Source organism: Medicago sativa, chromosome 7 (genome assembly GCF_051527215.1).
Source record: "Medicago sativa cultivar Bolivia chromosome 7, Bolivia_mono, whole genome shotgun sequence".
NCBI classification, from domain to species: domain Eukaryota; kingdom Viridiplantae; phylum Streptophyta; class Magnoliopsida; order Fabales; family Fabaceae; genus Medicago; species Medicago sativa.
Window position 1 is genome coordinate 56,249,965 of NC_140755.1, and position 17,039 is coordinate 56,267,003.

A 17,039-nucleotide genomic window follows, 5' to 3' on the forward strand; every position below is an offset into this window, starting at 1 on the left:
ATATGGCAAAGTACTTCTAGGCAGAAACTATAAACACAACATGGTATGGTCAAAATAGAATATATATCAGACCTATATTGGACAAAACACCATATAAACTATTCAAAGAAAGAAGACCATATATATATATATATATATATATATATATATATATATATATATATATATATATATATATATTACATTCACCAATTTGGATGTGCATGTTACATCTTGAACAACAAAGTCTATCTAAAGAAATTTGGTGCCAAAGCTCAGAATTGTATCTTTTTAAGATACTCTGAATATAGTTCTAAAACTAATATAGTTGAAGAACCAATACACATCAAATTTGATCACAAAAATCCTGCCAATAAAACTTTAGAGCTGGTGATGGTCCAATTAGGCAAGTGTACCAAATTGTTTACCAAGTAATAAATTGATAAAAAAGTATCGTATCTGAAGGGATTATCATTTCAACCAAACAATTTGCGTTATTTATTTGGGAAAAAAAATAAAATATAAGAGACAATGGTTTAGAGTTTTGCAATATAATCTGTTTACAACATAGAAAAGTTTACATGTTTTGATTGCAGAATGTTAGCGCCGGTTAGGATTCTGCGAATCCCCTCTATTTATTTGTTGGAATTAAATAACAGTCAATTCAAGTTAAATTATTTGAAGTAGACTATGTAACTGATGAGTTTGTTGGGATGTTATAACCTAATCACCTGTTAAGTTGCACCTGCTAATCACACGGTGATCCTTACGTGTGGGGTCTTACTCTCTCAGAGATGTAGTTATATCCCTCCGTCTATCGGGTTGCACCTGATGATCCACGTGACGATTCATGGGGGTCTTTTGCTTAGAGGTAATTGAAACATAGGCTTTAGCGTTCCTAAATTTCCAAAGGTATGACTTCCCAATGTTCCTAAAGATTCCCTCATCTATGAATCTTAGAGGTACATAACACACTCTCCCTCTCAGTAGTTCTACAAATGGGAAACCCTATTAGTGTCCACCTTACCAAGGTGAATAAAGAATGGAGTTACTAGGCCGATTTAAGTTGTGAAGTCGCATGTTTCCTTAATTACTATCTAGTTACCACCTGAGTTCAACATTAGATCGAGTCTAGTTAAATAATAGGTCATTTATTAATAAGAGTTAGTTCATTTAATTTTGCATTTAGGATTAGGATCAACATCTAGTAATTGCAGGAATAGAGTCATAATTAGTAGTAGTAATAGATAATAACTATAACAATTAATTTAGATCAAGTGTGCATTGCATTTAGGAAATAATAGAGTCAAGTAACCGCACTGGAGTTAACACCAACCTAAATTTTTTAAATTAAGCACAACCTTATCTTTGTTAGGAAACTTTCTCAAACTTGTGATTATTGTGTGAAATAGGTAATCATGGAAGTAACCAAAGACACACAAATAATAACAACAAGAGAGGAACTGAGGAACAGGAATGGGAGCACTTGATTTCACTATTCAAGAAGGTGAATGTGACAACATCCTTTCTGGAGAAACTAGAGAAGGAACCAGGATACCTCGAGTTTCAAAAGGAAGTAGATCTCAAGTGGCAAGAGCTGCTGAAATCAAAACCAACTAGAAAATAAGAGCAGATCAACACTATTAAAGTAGGGGAAGACACTCGTCAGACATAAATTAATCAGGCAAAGAAAGAAATAGATGAAGAATTCAAGGAGCTTCACCAGATCCTCGAAAAATACCAAGTTCACATGCCTGCAGAAGAAATGGCGAAGCAAAGTCCGTGTTGCGTCAACTTTCTGCAAGAACTACTAAAAACCACAATGGATTAATTTGAGGAGGACTACGTAACACTTACTGAAGAGTGTCGCATCAACTCCGAAATTGGAATGTTTTATTCCCGAAAATAAATTTAATAAACTTAGTGGGTGTTTGTTTCAAGTTTACAAAACATGATCCTGGGAATATAAGGATGTGAATTTTATTCTCGGATTTACTGAGAAAATGTGTTTGATTAGTATTTAAAGTATTCCTGAAAATGACTGATAAAATGATATTTATAAATAGTAATTAATGATTTTATTCCCACCTTCATGAGAACTTTATTCCTCCCAATTTCATTGGGAACGAAACAACATTCCTAGGAAACTTCTATTCCCAGGAATAAAATTTTAAAAATTTGAAACAAACAAAAATATATATTTCCTGATATCCTATTCCCAAGAATATCCAAATATGACTTGAAACAAACGCCCCCTTATAACAAACATTGGAATGTACATTTCTATCATTTTATTCTTGGAAATATACAAATATAACTTGAAACAAACACACCTTAAACATTATATTTAATTATATAGTTGATGGATTCCAATTAATAATATAAACATAAAGGACAACACCAATATATACAATAGTTTTTTTTTGACAAAAATATATACAATAGTTATAACTCAGTTTTGGCTCAATGTTCACATGAAATCCCTTTTTTTCCTTTCCTTTTTTGTGATTTTCTCTATCTGTCATGAAAGGTTATTGAATAACGGAAATTTTATAAAATAATAATGAATTTTTATGATTGATAAGTTTCTTTATGTGACCTCGTTATTAAGGGTGTTAAAAAAACAAACATAACTCATTAATGTACTAAAGAGATGTTTAATAATGATTATTAATTCAGGAAATTTTTTTACATCTCCACAAGCTCTTGAATTATTTACTATATTTAAGGTGAGAATGAGCTTTATAAGTCATAAAGTAATAAAACCATATTCTATCTCTTACAAGAATAGGGAAGAAAGTATGACTAAATTTTTTACGTTTGTTTATGTTATTATTATCTTTATTTCGCTTTTAGTTGTTGCAATGGATGTTGATGGTACACATCTTGTATCCTACACAAGTTTTTCTAGTTACTTTCTATATCATATTTCATATCATTTAACCAAAATAATTTACTCTACTTTTTTTTTTATCACAGCTGGTCCTATTCGTATATGTTCTGACGATGATGATTGTATAGGGTATTGGTGTCCACTTTCTATACAACCACGTTCTACAAAACCTATATGTCGTCTAGTTGAAGGGGTTTCGAAGCGAAGTCGAGCCCCAGTAGGCTTGTGTACATGTATTTGAGGGATGTTCCCATAAGATTCTACTAGAAAGTTTCATGAGTTGACATTTCGTAATAGTGTTCGCACCCGATAATTTGTATTTTTTTTCCATTTTTTATTTTTACGGACCATATAGCCATAATTTTATACTTTAAGATGATTGTAATCAAATGAAATAAGTAATTAGAAATTAACGTTTATATTGTCTTCTTCTTTATTAATTTTGGATATATCTCCATGAACTTTAATTCTAGGTCTTTAGAGTATCTTGAATAGTTAAGTTGGAAAATAGTTTATGTTACTTCTATGACTATCATTTTATATTTTTGTCATAAATTTTTACACTTATGATTTTTATAACACTTTCATTCACATTTCTCTTTCATTTTAATTTTTCTAATAATATCAAATGCTTTGTTCTCCTTTAGAACATATGAAAAACAAAGTCACGAAAAAAAATCTACTAAAATAATTGTGAAGGTGTTGGTGAGACAAATTTATTTTTATTTGTTCTTTTCTACCTTTTTCAATAAATTTTAGGGTGCTTCAAAGGATAAGTTATATGGTTGAGGTGTCAACATAGTTGAAATGTCAATATGTATCACATGTTGCTTTTGCACGTTATTCTTGTTTTTAGAAAAATCAAAAATCAATAAGGTTTTAACTTGAGGCTCTAGCTAATATGGTATCCTAGTAACCTCCTTGGGGACAATTGTAAAATGGACATTAGTGTCATTTCATTTAATTAAAAAAAGAAAAAAGCAATCATTTTACAAGCTTATGGTGCATGAAAGGTGCAAGGTAAGACATGTGGACTTGTGAAATAAATGAGAAGAAACAAGCCATACTCATTGTTATACTCTGTCGACGCATATCTAGTTACAAATTCTAAAATATAAATGTTGATTCCAGCATTAAAATAACTACATATGAAGAAAATTTTCTTCTTAAACTTGGCTGAGTTTAGAGTATAATAAAGTGACATCACAAAAGAAGAAAAACTATGGAGGCACAAGATGAAGATAAGATGAAGATAAATACTTTTAGATTATTAATGGGAATCATTATAAGTAGGTCTTTATCTTTGATTTATTACTTTCAACATCTATATAACTTAGAATACTCAGAAATTCATTTGAACTTAATAACAAATCATTTGCTAAGTTAAATATAATAGTCTTTATGAAGCAAGCTTTGAAAAATGTTGAAAAATTGATTGATTTTGGACATCATGTAATTGATTACCTACCTATTGTATCCGATTACGAAGTATTTATTTCAAATTTTTGAAGTGTAGGAACATGGTAACCGATTACCACATTAGTGTAATCGATCACCACATGATTAATGTCAATTTTCTGAAACAGTGTGATTTCAAACACGTTCCTTTTGATTGTGGAGCCTCTTTTAAGGGTTGCCTTGCTTCATGGACATTTTCTAAAGCCTCTATAAATATATTTCAGATTAATACAACATAAAGCAACTTTCAAATTCAATAAATCTAAGATCAAATATCACTTTCTCACTTAAACTTTCAAACTTTCATTTTGTGAAACCTTGATTATATTTTTATATCCAAAAACATTTCTGAGCATTAAGTTATATTCATTTGAAAGTGATATTGATAAGATACAACCATACCATATTTTCTTCAACCGTTTCTTGTATGTTTTCATCAATGTTTGGTGGAAATTTTTCTAAAGATAGTGTAGTGTGTAACACCCTAAACCCTTAAAGCGATAAATCACGCAAATAATACAAATCATGCGAAGGATTTAGATGCTACTTCTTCTATAAGTTAAAACATGCATAAATAATTTTCTCAAACATCACAGCAGAATAATAATATCATCACATCAACAGCTAAATAAAAAATCTCCAAGTAGCCATGTCACATAATCATACTACATCACCAAATACAAAATATCATATAAACAAACTGAGTGATATAATATCAAATAGTCATAGAATGCAAATAGACAGACACACTAATCAGAGCCGACACACTAAGACTCTGAAGACAAAAGACGAGGTAGCTCCAAAGCTATCCTCCAGCAACTCACCAAGCAAAGCAAAACTACTCCTGCACGCCGTCTACCCATCCATACAAATAAGGTAGGTGGTCAACCAAATGACCACTGGGAGCTAGTTCACATTTCATAATCAAAACATAATCAAGTTAAATTAAATGGCATAATTTAATTTCAAATGATTAAGTGTAACACCCCATTTTCCCAACATAAAAATTTCATATAAATCAGAGTATTTAATTCATAAACGGAATGTCACATACTTCTTGAAATCATAAAATAGATAATAATAATTATCTTTCAAAATTCAACATCATAAAATCTGAAACTTTGCAGCGGAAAGTAGTTCAATATAATAAAAGTCTTGGCACGCAGTGTAACAACCCGATTTTTCGCTAGATTTATTTATTTATTATTTATGTGTGCTATATGTGCTCTTATGTGATTATTGCCTCTGTGTGTATTTTTGGTTGGAAATCGTAGAATTCGGTGTTAGAAGGGTATATCAGTCATTTTGGACTTAGGGGCATTTTGGTCATTTTGAGAGTAGGGGTAATTTTGTAATTTTGCAGAAAGTTATTTTTAGTGTTTAGTGAGAGTTATTATTTTACCAAGTTACTAGAGGGTGTAGTAATTATTTTATTTACCGTTAAGTGACCGTTAGTGTTATATTTTACCGGTAAGTGAGTAGTAACATTTTTGAGGTTGAAATAGAAATGGGTTAGGCCCATTAAGGTTTGTGAGATAAGCCCAATTAAGTGAGCCTTTATAAACTAATGTTAGTGAAGAGATAGGGTTACAAACATTTTCATTTCATTTTTCATTTGAGAAGAGAAGAGATAGAGGCTAGAGGGAAGAACAAGAACAAGGGTTAGAGGCAAGAGGGATTCATCATCTAGGAGCTAAATTGAAGCTTGGGTTAGAGAATCTTGGTGCTAGAGGTAAGAGGGTTAGGTTTCAACCATAATTCCTAACTTTTTCTTTTTACCCATTTTATGAAATTGATGAATTGAACTTAATTGATGGCAAATTCGTGTTCATGTTTTGATGCAATGTTTGAGTATGTAATTTGAATGTTAATTGAGTTGTTGGTGAGGAAATTACATGCTTAAATTGTGGTTATATGTATGCTTTGCATTTTTGTCCAAAAATGATGATATGAGGTGTTGTTGTGATGAATTGAGAGATGATGTTGTTGATGATTGAAACCTTGGGTAATCAAAATGGTGAAGTTTGCTATGAACTTGTGTTGTTTTGGAAGTTTGATGAAAAATGGGTCAAATGATGATTTTTGTTAAGAGAATGTTTTGGGACAAATTTGATATGGATTTGTGTGTCTTTTCATGTTTAGAAATGTTTGGATAAACCTTGGAATCAAATTTGGGCATTGGGGAGTCAAAATTGGGGTTTTGGGCTGAAAATGGCTCTTTTTCCCGAGACTGGACTGTCATAACTCGCAGCTGCGAGCAAGCTTACTCGCAACGGCGAGTGACTGGTAACTCGCAATGGCGAGTAGACCTATTCGCAGTGGCGAGTTGTACAAACATAATCTCTGTTTTGCATTCTCGCATCTTTTTCCCTCGTTTCAGTCGTGAACTGGTTTTTGGTATAAACATGAAAGTTGTAGATAATATTTTTAGCTTTCTAAAGGCGTTGGTTTGACTTGAATATGATACTTAGTTTTCAAGTTATGGGGAAAATACTCTTGAAAAGTTTTGTCGAAAAATCCCTCATAACTAGTTCTAAGTCGACCCGATCCTTGTTGAATGTTTTAATCTTTGAAACTTGATTTTTATGAGTTTAGCTAAGGCGGTTAAACTGTGATGTAGTGAACCTACTTGTTTTTCTTTGAAAATGGGAATTTTTGTGAAAAATGGTCAAGTGAGACGAACTTAGGAATTTTTGGTAATTCTCCATACGTGGCCAATGAAATGTTATGTAACCTCTACTGCATGTATAAGTAACTTGTGTGGGTACATGACATAGGCAATTGAGCTTGTAGAATTGGTTTTGGTTCATAACCTCTAATTATCTTATGTTGTGGCTTTGAGAGACGAACTTTGTTGAATATGACCTTATGAGCTAATTGTCTTGTAAATCCTTATTGTTGGTGTATATCTTATGCGAAGATGATTGGTGGTGTATGTATATATGTGACAACTATATGTTGCTTGAATTATGAATGTTGTTGGTGATTGTATATATGTTAAGAGGTGGTGAATTGTTGTTGTTGTTTGCATATATACAAATATTGGTGATGTTGAGGTGAATTGTTTGTGTGAACATATGCATTGTAGTTGAGTCGTATGTTCATGCATACATGACTGATGGTGGTGGATTTTATATCCAATTGAGGTGATTACGATGTTTTTGTTGCATCGAAGGTGACGACCTTGAGGTGTTTTGGTACCACATGCATCTAGATGAGTCTAGAGACATTGCATAAACTGTTGGTGGATTGAATTGCATTAAGATGTGTTTGATGGTTGATTTTGCTAATTGTAATTGCAGATTGAATTGTTAATTGTTGATTGACAAGGTGAAGTTGTGATATGTGTATGATACACTTGTTGAGTTGAGCTTGGAATGATAGTAATGAACTATATGAAGGTTGTGAATGCTTGTGAATACATGCTTGAATTGTTATTCTTGAATATATTCTTTCATCTCCAATGTTCTTATTTAAATCTTATATGGATTATGATGATGTAATGCTAACCCTCAGTGGTTTACCACCTACCTTTCTGTATGGACGGGTAGATGGAGTGCAGGATGCTTAGTTTGTTTGCTTGTTGATGCCGAGGAGTGGAGTTCCTCTTTTTATGCAAGTGTCTAGATTAGGGCTCTGATCTAGGGTAGTTCTTGCATGTTGGTTTTTATTTTTGGACTATGTATTTTGGAGTTGAGATGTTATTTGTTATTTGAGAATTGGAGAATACCATTGTATTTTGTTGAGATCTGGAGATGTTTTATGAATTATATGTATGTTCCGCTGCTATGTTGTGTAACATGATCTTTATGCATGTATTTTTGTGGTTTGATTCGAAGACGTAGCATCTATTTCTAGAATATGTTTGTATATTCGCGCGTTATACCGCTTATTAGAAATAGGGTGTTACAAGTTGGTATCAGAGCCTGGTTAGTCTTGTCCAGACTAGTAGACTAGTGTTTGTTGATACTCCATGTTAGTATGTGAATGGTAATGAGTTACCTTCGGTACTTGTTCTTGTGTTGTTGTGCTGTTGTTCTTATCCGTTGGTTGGTTTTATGAAGAAGTGAGATGGCTGGTGGTAGAGATGATGGAGCAATTGTTCAGGCTTTGACTTTGATGGCTCAGGTGTTGGCTCAGGTTAATGAGCAGGCGGCGGTTGGTCATCGTGATCCTGGTGAGGCGGAGGAGCGGAGGTTGGATCGTTTCTTGCGAAACAGTCCGCCGATGTTCAAGGGTAGGTATGACCCGGATGGAGCTCAGAGTTGGATACAAGCCATGGTGAGGATCTTTCGTGCTATGGTGATTAGTGAGGATCAGAAGGTCAGGTTGGCTACTCATATGCTTGCTGAAGAGGCCGAGTATTGGTGGACCAATGCTAAGGAGAGGCTTGAGGCTGGTGGAGCTGTGACTTGGGCTAGGTTCAAGACTGAGTTTTTGAGGAAGTACTTTCCTGAGGATTTGAGGACTAAGAAGGAAGTGGAATTCTTTAACTTGAAGCAAGAGAACCGTTCGGTGGCTGAGTATGCGGCGAAGTTTGAGGAGCTTTCGAGGTTTTGTCCGTACATCAATGCGGAGGATGCTATGGTTTCTAAGTGTGGTACATTGGGTCATTTTGATAATGATTGCAAGGGTGGTGAGAAATGCTACAAGCGTGGGGAAGCAGGTCACAAGGCTTTTGAGTGCAAGAAGGAGATCACTTGCTACAATTGTGGTGAGAAGGGGCATATCAGTACTAAGTGTACCAAGCCGAAGAAGGCGGCGGGGAAGGTGTTTGCATTGAATGCGGAAGAGGTGGAGCATCCGGATAATCTCATCCGAGGTATGTGTTTTATCAATAGTACTCCTTTGATTGCAATTATTGATACTGGTGCTACTCATTCTTTTATCGCGGTTAGTTGTGTTGAGCGTTGGGGTTTGGTTGTGACTCTGTTGTCTCGTGGGATGGTTATCGATACCCCAGCTAGTGGTTATGTGATTACTTCTTTAGTATGTGCTAAGTGTCCTGTTAGTTTTGGTAATGTTGATTTTGAGTTGGATCTTGTGTGTCTTCCATTGAAGCATATGGACGTGATCTTCGGTATGGATTGGATGTTGACTTTTGGTGTTAACATTAATTGTTTGACCAAGAGTATAACGTTTTCTAAGCCGGTAGCTGAGGAAGGTGGAAGGTTCTTAACCGCGGAGCAAGTGAAGAGGTCCTTGGATGGTGAAGCTTGTGCGTTCATGATGTTTTCTTCCTTGAAGGAAAGTGGTGAGAAAGGAGTTGGTGATTTGCCGGTAGTGCAAGAGTTTCCAGAAGTTTTTTCGGACGACATTACCGAGTTGCCGCCGGAGAGAGAAGTTGAGTTTGCAATTTATTTGGTTCTGGGAACGAGTCCTATTTCGATTGCGCCGTATCGAATGTCTGCATCAGAGTTGGGTGAGTTGAAGAAGCAGTTGGAAGAGTTGCTCGAGAAACAGTTTATTAGGCCGAGTGTTTCTCCGTGGGGTGCTCCTGTGTTGTTGGTTAAGAAGAAAGATGGAAGCATGAGGTTGTGTGTGGATTATCAGCAATTGAACAAAGTGACAATCAAGAATCGGTACCCGCTCCCAAGGATTGACGATTTGATGGATCAATTGGTTGGTGCGGAAGTGTTCAGCAAAATTGATTTGAGATCAGGATATCATCAGATTAGAGTAAAGGTGGAAGAAATATCCAAAACTGCGTTCAGAACGAGGTATGGACACTATGAGTATTCTGTGATGCCATTTGGAGTATCTAATGCGCCAGGTGTTTTCATGGAATATATGAATAGAATATTTCATCCTTTTCTAGACCGTTTTGTCGTGGTGTTCATAGATGATATTTTGGTGTATTCGAAGTCTGAAGAAGAGCATTCCGAGCATTTGAGGATTGTGTTGGGAGTAGTGAAAGAGAAGAAGTTGTTTTCTAAGTTGTCGAAGTGTGAGTTTTGGTTACGGGAAGTGAGTTTCCTTGGTCATGTGATTTCTAAAGGTGGTATTGTCGTGGATCCGTCGAAGGTTGATGTAGTGTTGCAGTGGGAATCACCTAAGTCTATTTTTGAAGTTAGAAGTTTTCTTGGATTGGCAGGTTATTATCGGAGGTTCATTGAGGGATTCTCTAAGTTGGCGTTGCCATTGACGCAGTTGACTCGGAAAGGACAAGCTTATGTTTGGGATGTTAGGTGTGAGAAGAGTTTCCAAGAGTTGAAGAAGAGGTTGACTTCATCTCCAGTGTTGATTTTGCCGAATTCGAAGGAATCGTTTGTTGTGTATTGTGATGCTTCTAAGATGGGTCTTGGTGGTGTGCTTATGCAGAATCGTCAGGTTATGGCTTATGCTTCGAGGCAGTTGAAAGTGCATGAGAAGAATTATCCGACTCATGATTTGGAATTGGCAGCGGTTGTGTATGTATTGAAGATTTGGAGGCATTATCTGTATGGTTCTAAGTTTGAGGTGTTCAGTGATCACAAGAGTTTGAAGTATTTGTTCGACCAGAAGGAGTTGAATATGAGGCAGAGGAGATGGTTAGAGTATCTTAAGGATTTTGACTTTCAGTTGAGTTACCATCCTGGGAAGGCGAATGTTGTTGCTGATGCTTTGAGTAGGAAGTCGTTGCATATGTCTGCTTTGATGGTTAAAGAGTTGGAATTGATTGAGCAATTTAGAGATTTGAGTTTGGTTAGTGAGTTGACGTCAGATGGTGTGAGGTTGGGAATGTTGAAGCTGACAAGTAATATTTTGGAAGAGATTAAGAATGGGCAGAAGGAAGATTTGGAACTTGTAGATCGAGTGGTGTTGGTTATCCAAGGTAAGGGTGGAGACTTCAAGTTGGATGAGAACGGTGTTTTGATGTTTCATGATCGTGTTTGTGTGCCAAGTGTTATTGAGCTTAAGAGAACGATTTTGGAAGAAGGTCATAGAAGTAGTTTGAGTATTCATCTAGGAGCGACTAAGATGTATCAGGATTTGAAGAAGTTGTTTTGGTGGCCTGGAATGAAGAAAGAGATTGCGGGATTTGTGTATGCATGTTTGGTTTGTCAGAAGTCTAAGATTGAACATCAGAGACTGTCAGGTTTGATGCAACCGTTGTTTGTGCCAGAGTGGAAGTGGGATAGTATATCAATGGACTTTGTGGGAGCGTTGCCGAAGACTGTTAATGGTTTTGATTCAATTTGGGTGATTGTTGATAGGTTGACGAAGTCGGCACATTTTGTTCCTATTAAGACCGGTATGTCTGTGGCGAAGTTGGCTGAAATCTACATTGAGCAGATTGTTAGATTGCATGGTGTTCCTTCTAGTATTGTGTCGGATCGGGAATCGAGGTTTACTTCTAAGTTTTGGGAAAGTTTGCAAGATGCTTTGGGGACTAAGTTGAGGTTGAGTTCCGCTTATCACCCCAGACTGATGGTCAGACGGAGAGGACTATTCAGAGTTTGGAAGATTTGTTGAGAGCTTGTGTGTTGGAGCAATGTGTCAGTTGGGTTGAATGTTTACCGTTGATTGAGTTCACTTACAACAACAGTTTTCATTCTAGTATCGGAATGGCACCGTTTGAAGCCTTGTATGGTCGGAGGTGTAGGACTCCTTTGTGTTGGTACGAGTCAGGTGAAAGTGCTTTGTTAGGACCGGATGTTGTGCAAGAGACTACGAAAAAGGTTAAGATGATCCAAGAGAAGATGAAAGCGTCTCAGAGTAGGCAGAAGAGTTATCATGACAAGAGGAGGAAGGACCTTGAGTTTCAGGTTGGTGAGCATGTGTTTCTGAGAGTGAATCCTGTAACCGGTGTTGGTCGTGCTTTGAAGTGTCGGAAGTTGACTCCTCGTTTTGTTGGACCCTTTGAGATTGTTGAGAAGGTTGGGGTTGTAGCGTATCGGATTGCGTTACCGTCATCTTTGTCGAATCTTCATGATGTGTTTCAGTTGAGGAAGTATGTGTATGATGCGTCTCATGTGATCCAAGTGGATGATTTGGAAGTAAGAGATAATTTGACTGTTGAGACTTGGCCAGTTAGGATTGAGGATCGTGAAGTGAAGCGTTTGCGTGGCAAGGAGATCGTTTTGGTTAAAGTGATTTGGGTTGGACCGACTGGTGAGAGTGCCACTTGGGAATCGGAGAGTAGGATGAGGGTTGCGTACCCGGAGTTGTTTCCTTCAGGTAATTTTCAAGGGCGAAAATTCTTTTTAGTGGGGGAGAGTTGTAACAGCCCAATTTTTCGCTAGATTTATTTTATTTATTATTTATGTGTGCTATATGTGCTCTTATGTGATTATTGCCTCTGTGTGTATTTTTGGTTGGAAATCGTAGAATTCGGTGTTAGAAGGGTATTTTAGTCATTTTGGACTTAGGGGCATTTTGGTCATTTTGAGAGTAGGGGTAATTTTGTAATTTTACAGAAAGTTATTTTTAGTGTTTAGTGAGAGTTATTATTTTACCAAGTTACTAGAGGGTGTAGTAATTATTTTATTTACCGTTAAGTGACCGTTAGTGTTATATTTTACCGGTAAGTGAGTAGTAACATTTTTGAGGTTGAAATAGCAATGGGTTAGGCCCATTAAGGTTTGTGAGATAAGCCCAATTAAGTGAGCCTTTATAAACTAATGTTAGTGAAGAGATAGGGTTATAAACATTTTCATTTCATTTTTCATTTGAGAAGAGAAGAGATAGAGGCTAGAGGGAAGAACAAGAACAAAGGTTAGAGGCAAGAGGGATTCATCATCTAGGAGCTAAATTGAAGCTTGAGTTAGAGAATCTTGGTGCTAGAGGTAAGAGGGTTAGGTTTCAACCATAATTCCTAACTTTTTCTTTTTACCCATTTTATGAAATTGATGAATTGAACTTAATTGATTGGAAATTCGTGTTCATGTTTTGATGCAATGTTTGAGTATGTAATTTGAATGTTAATTGAGTTGTTGGTGAGAAAATTACATGCTTGAATTGTGGTTATATGTATGCTTTGCATTTTTGTCCAAAAATGATGATATGAGGTGTTGTTGTAATAAATTGTTGATGAATTCATGATGATTAATTGTTGTTGTTGTTGTTGAAAGATGATGTGGTTGATGATTGAAACCTTGGGTAGTCAAAATGATTGAAGTTTGATGAAAATTGGGTCAAATGATGATTTTTGTTAAGAGAATATTTTGGGACAAATTTGATATGGATTTGTGTGTCTTTTCATGTTTAGAAATGTTTGGATAAACCTTGGAATCAAATTTGGGCATTGGGGAGTCAAAATTGGGGTTTTGGGGTGAAAATGACTCTTTTTCCCGAGACTGGACTGTCATAACTCGCAGCTGCGAGCAAGCATACTCGCAACGGCGAGTGACTGGTAACTCGCAATGGCGAGTAGACCTACTCGCAGTGGCGAGTTGTACAGAACAGAATCTCTGTTTTGCATTCTCGCATCTTTTTCCCTCGTTTCAGTCGCGAACTGGTTTTTGGTATAAACATAAAAGTTGTAGATGATATTTTTAGCTTTCTAAAGGCGTTAGTTTGACTTGAATATGATACTTAGTTTTCAAGTTATGGGGAAAATACTCTTGAAAAGTTTTGTCGAAAAATCCCTCATAACTAGTTCTAAGTCGACCCAATCCTTGTGGATTGTTTTAATCTTTGAAACTTGATTTTTATGAGTTCAGCTAAGGCGGTTAAACTGTGATGTAGTGAACCTACTTGTTTTTCTTTGAAAATGGGAATTTTTGTGAAAAATGGTCAAGTGAGACGAACTTAGGAATTTTTGGTAATTCTCCATACGTGGCCGATGAAATGTTATGTAACCTCTACTGCATGTATAAGTAACTTGCGAGGGAACATGGCATAGGCAATTGAGCTTGTAGAATTGGTTTTGGTTCATAACCTCTAATTATCTTATGTTGTGGCTTTGAGAGACGAACTTTGTTGAATATGACCTTATGAGCTAATTGTCTTGTAAATCCTTATTGTTGGTGTATATCTTATGCGAAGATGATTGGTGGTGTATGTATATATGTGACAACTATATGTTGCTTGAATTATGAATGTTGTTGGTGATTGTATATATGTTAAGAGGTGGTGAATTGTTGTTGTTGTTTTCATATATACAAATATTGGTGATGTTGAGGTGAATTGTTTGTGTGAACATATGCATTGTAGTTGAGTCATATGTTCATGCATACATGACTGATGGTGGTGGATTTTATATCTAATTGAGGTGATTACGATGTTTTTGTTGCATTGAAGGTGACGACCTTGAGGTGTTTTGGTACCACATGCATCTAGATGAGTCTAGAGACATTGCATAAACTGTTGTTGGATTGAATTGCATTAAGATGTGTTTGATGGTTGATTTTGCTAATTGTAATTGCGGATTGAATTGTTAATTGTTGATTGACAAGGTGAAGTTGTGATATGTGTATGATACACTTGTTGAGTTGAGTTTGGAATGATAGTAATGAATTATATGAAGGTTGTGAATGCTTGTGAATACATGCTTGAATTGTTATTCTTGAATATATTCTTTCATCTCCAATGTTCTTATTTAAATCTTATATGGATTATGATGATGTAATGCTAACCCTCAGTGGTTTACCACCTACCTTTCTGTATGGACGGGTAGATGGAGTGCAGGATGCTTAGTTTGTTTGCTTGTTGATGCCGAGGAGTGGAGTTCCTCTTTTTATGCAAGTGTCTAGATTAGGGCTCTGATCTAGGGTAGTTCTTGCATGTTGGTTTTTATTTTTGGACTATGTATTTTGGAGTTGAGATGTTATTTGTTATTTGAGAATTGGAGAATACAATTGTATTTTGTTGAGATCTGGAGATGTTTTATGAATTATATGTATGTTCCGCTGCTATGTTGTGTAACATGATCTTTATGCATGTATTTTTGTGGTTTGATTCGAAGACGTATCATCTATTTCTAGAATATGTTTGTATATTTGCGCATTTTACCGCTTATTAGAAATAGGGTGTTACACGCAAGCCTCATCAGAATCTCATAAGTCTTAGTTCAATAATTATTCATAAAAGTTCATAAAAAACCATAAGGAATAGTAGTAAAAGCAAGCCCCATCCCGTTACGTATCAGAGCACCTAGACACAAAGTGAGGAGTCCACTCACGAACGCCTCTAGTCTTTATTACCTGCAAGTTACCCATACGAAGGGCAACATTTTCAAGCAGAAGGGGTGAGATTTCACAGTCAATAAATTAAACATATAATTCGTCAAAATGCATTTTTAACAACATAAAACATTATCAACATTTATCACTTAGCATAATATCAATTCATAATCAAATAGCATCAGTAAATCATAATCAACATCATCTTTTAAAATCATCATCAGACATCATGTTCAACTTGACACTTAACTCGACAATGCGACACAACTTGACAAATGCAACTCTTAACAACTTATATCATCGTAAACCTCTTGATATGCAAATGCATGTGGTACCATTCGGGGCATCAAGCCCCCAACATAATATGAGCGTAAATAGGCTCTTCAACAAGTGAGCATAAAGCTGCCGGGCCTCAAGCCCCCAACGTAGTTTGAGCATTAAGTTGTTGGGCCTCAATCCCCCATCTTTAATGAGTATGCAATGGACTCAATCTTCCTACAACTTAGACAACATCATAACCTCTCTTACAATTCCATTAATATGGACAACTCCTTAAACCTTTACAACTTAGACGACTCATGCAGCTTCACGACATTTAAATGGTCAATAACATTGAACAACAGCAAGATACGGCTTAAAATAGTGCTTGAATGCATTAGCTTCATTTGAGGAATGAACTACATCAATGTAAATATCATAAAACATCATAATATCACTCATACATCATTACTAATAATCTCAGTCATCTAAACAGACTTCTGGAATATCTGAAAGTATCCTAAACAACCCTCATTCTTATTCTAAGATCAACTCATGACTACACGTGCGAAATGATCGCATGGAAAACAATTTGGGCAACTAACAGCTTAACTCGCAATGGCGGGTGATTTGCTCGCAATGGCGAGTAATGGGTTTGCTCGCAGTGGCGAGAGGCTTTGCTCGCAATGGCGAGTGTCTGGACTAGCTCGCAATGGCGAGTGGTACTGCTCGCAGTTGCAAGCGATAAATGTCAGTACGGCCAAAAACATGCTTTTCCAAAATTTCACCTAATCTCTTTGTTCTATCATCCAATTAACATCTAATTATCACCCTATGGAATATCTAAGGTCTGTATACCAGTTTTGCATCAATCTAACATCTTTTCATGGTTCAATCAACAAAAATCGGTTTTCAACCCTAATTCTCAATCATCACAAAACTCAACCTAATCATGCTAAATCCTTTTTTCAGAATCATACCCTTAATAATATTGAAAGGTAGTCTCACCCTTACCTGGTTATGATGAAATCGCAGCTCTCCCTCTAGTTCTCCTCTTTTCTGGCTTCTCTCCCTTTTTCTCCAAAAGCGTTTCACGTAAAAACGTTTCTAACTTACGTTGTTATATTTATTTCCCCTTATTACTTTACTCACCTTTAAACTTACTCCTTTCACATCACAGCCCAACTTCTAATATTTTTATTTTATTTTTCATATCTTATTTTATTTAATAATAAAATAAGTCACACCAACATTATAACTTCACAAAATCATATACTTCACATCAATCTTGAAAATCACATAATTTATCTATAAATCATGTAAACTACTTAAATTCTTAAATCATA

General features: G+C 35.7%; 2 long non-coding RNA genes across 3 annotated transcripts; one reads left to right on the forward strand and one right to left on the reverse strand.

Annotated features, from left to right (window-relative positions):
• Positions 1–1,227: 1,227 nt before the first annotated feature.
• LOC146906940 (uncharacterized) lies at positions 1,228–2,346 on the reverse strand. Of its 2 annotated transcripts, none has more exons than XR_015020083.1 (2): positions 1,703–2,346; positions 1,228–1,576 (listed from the first exon to the last, which is right to left on the reverse strand). It is a non-coding gene; the product is annotated as an uncharacterized LOC146906940 (long non-coding RNA). The 2 variants fall into 2 exon arrangements; XR_015020084.1 differs by having other exon boundaries at positions 1,228–1,579.
• Positions 2,347–2,611: 265 nt separating this feature from the next.
• Positions 2,612–3,291, forward strand: LOC146906941 (uncharacterized). Its single transcript, XR_015019857.1, has 2 exons — positions 2,612–2,856; positions 2,959–3,291. It is a non-coding gene; the product is annotated as an uncharacterized LOC146906941 (long non-coding RNA).
• The last annotated feature ends 13,748 nt before the right edge of the window (positions 3,292–17,039 follow it).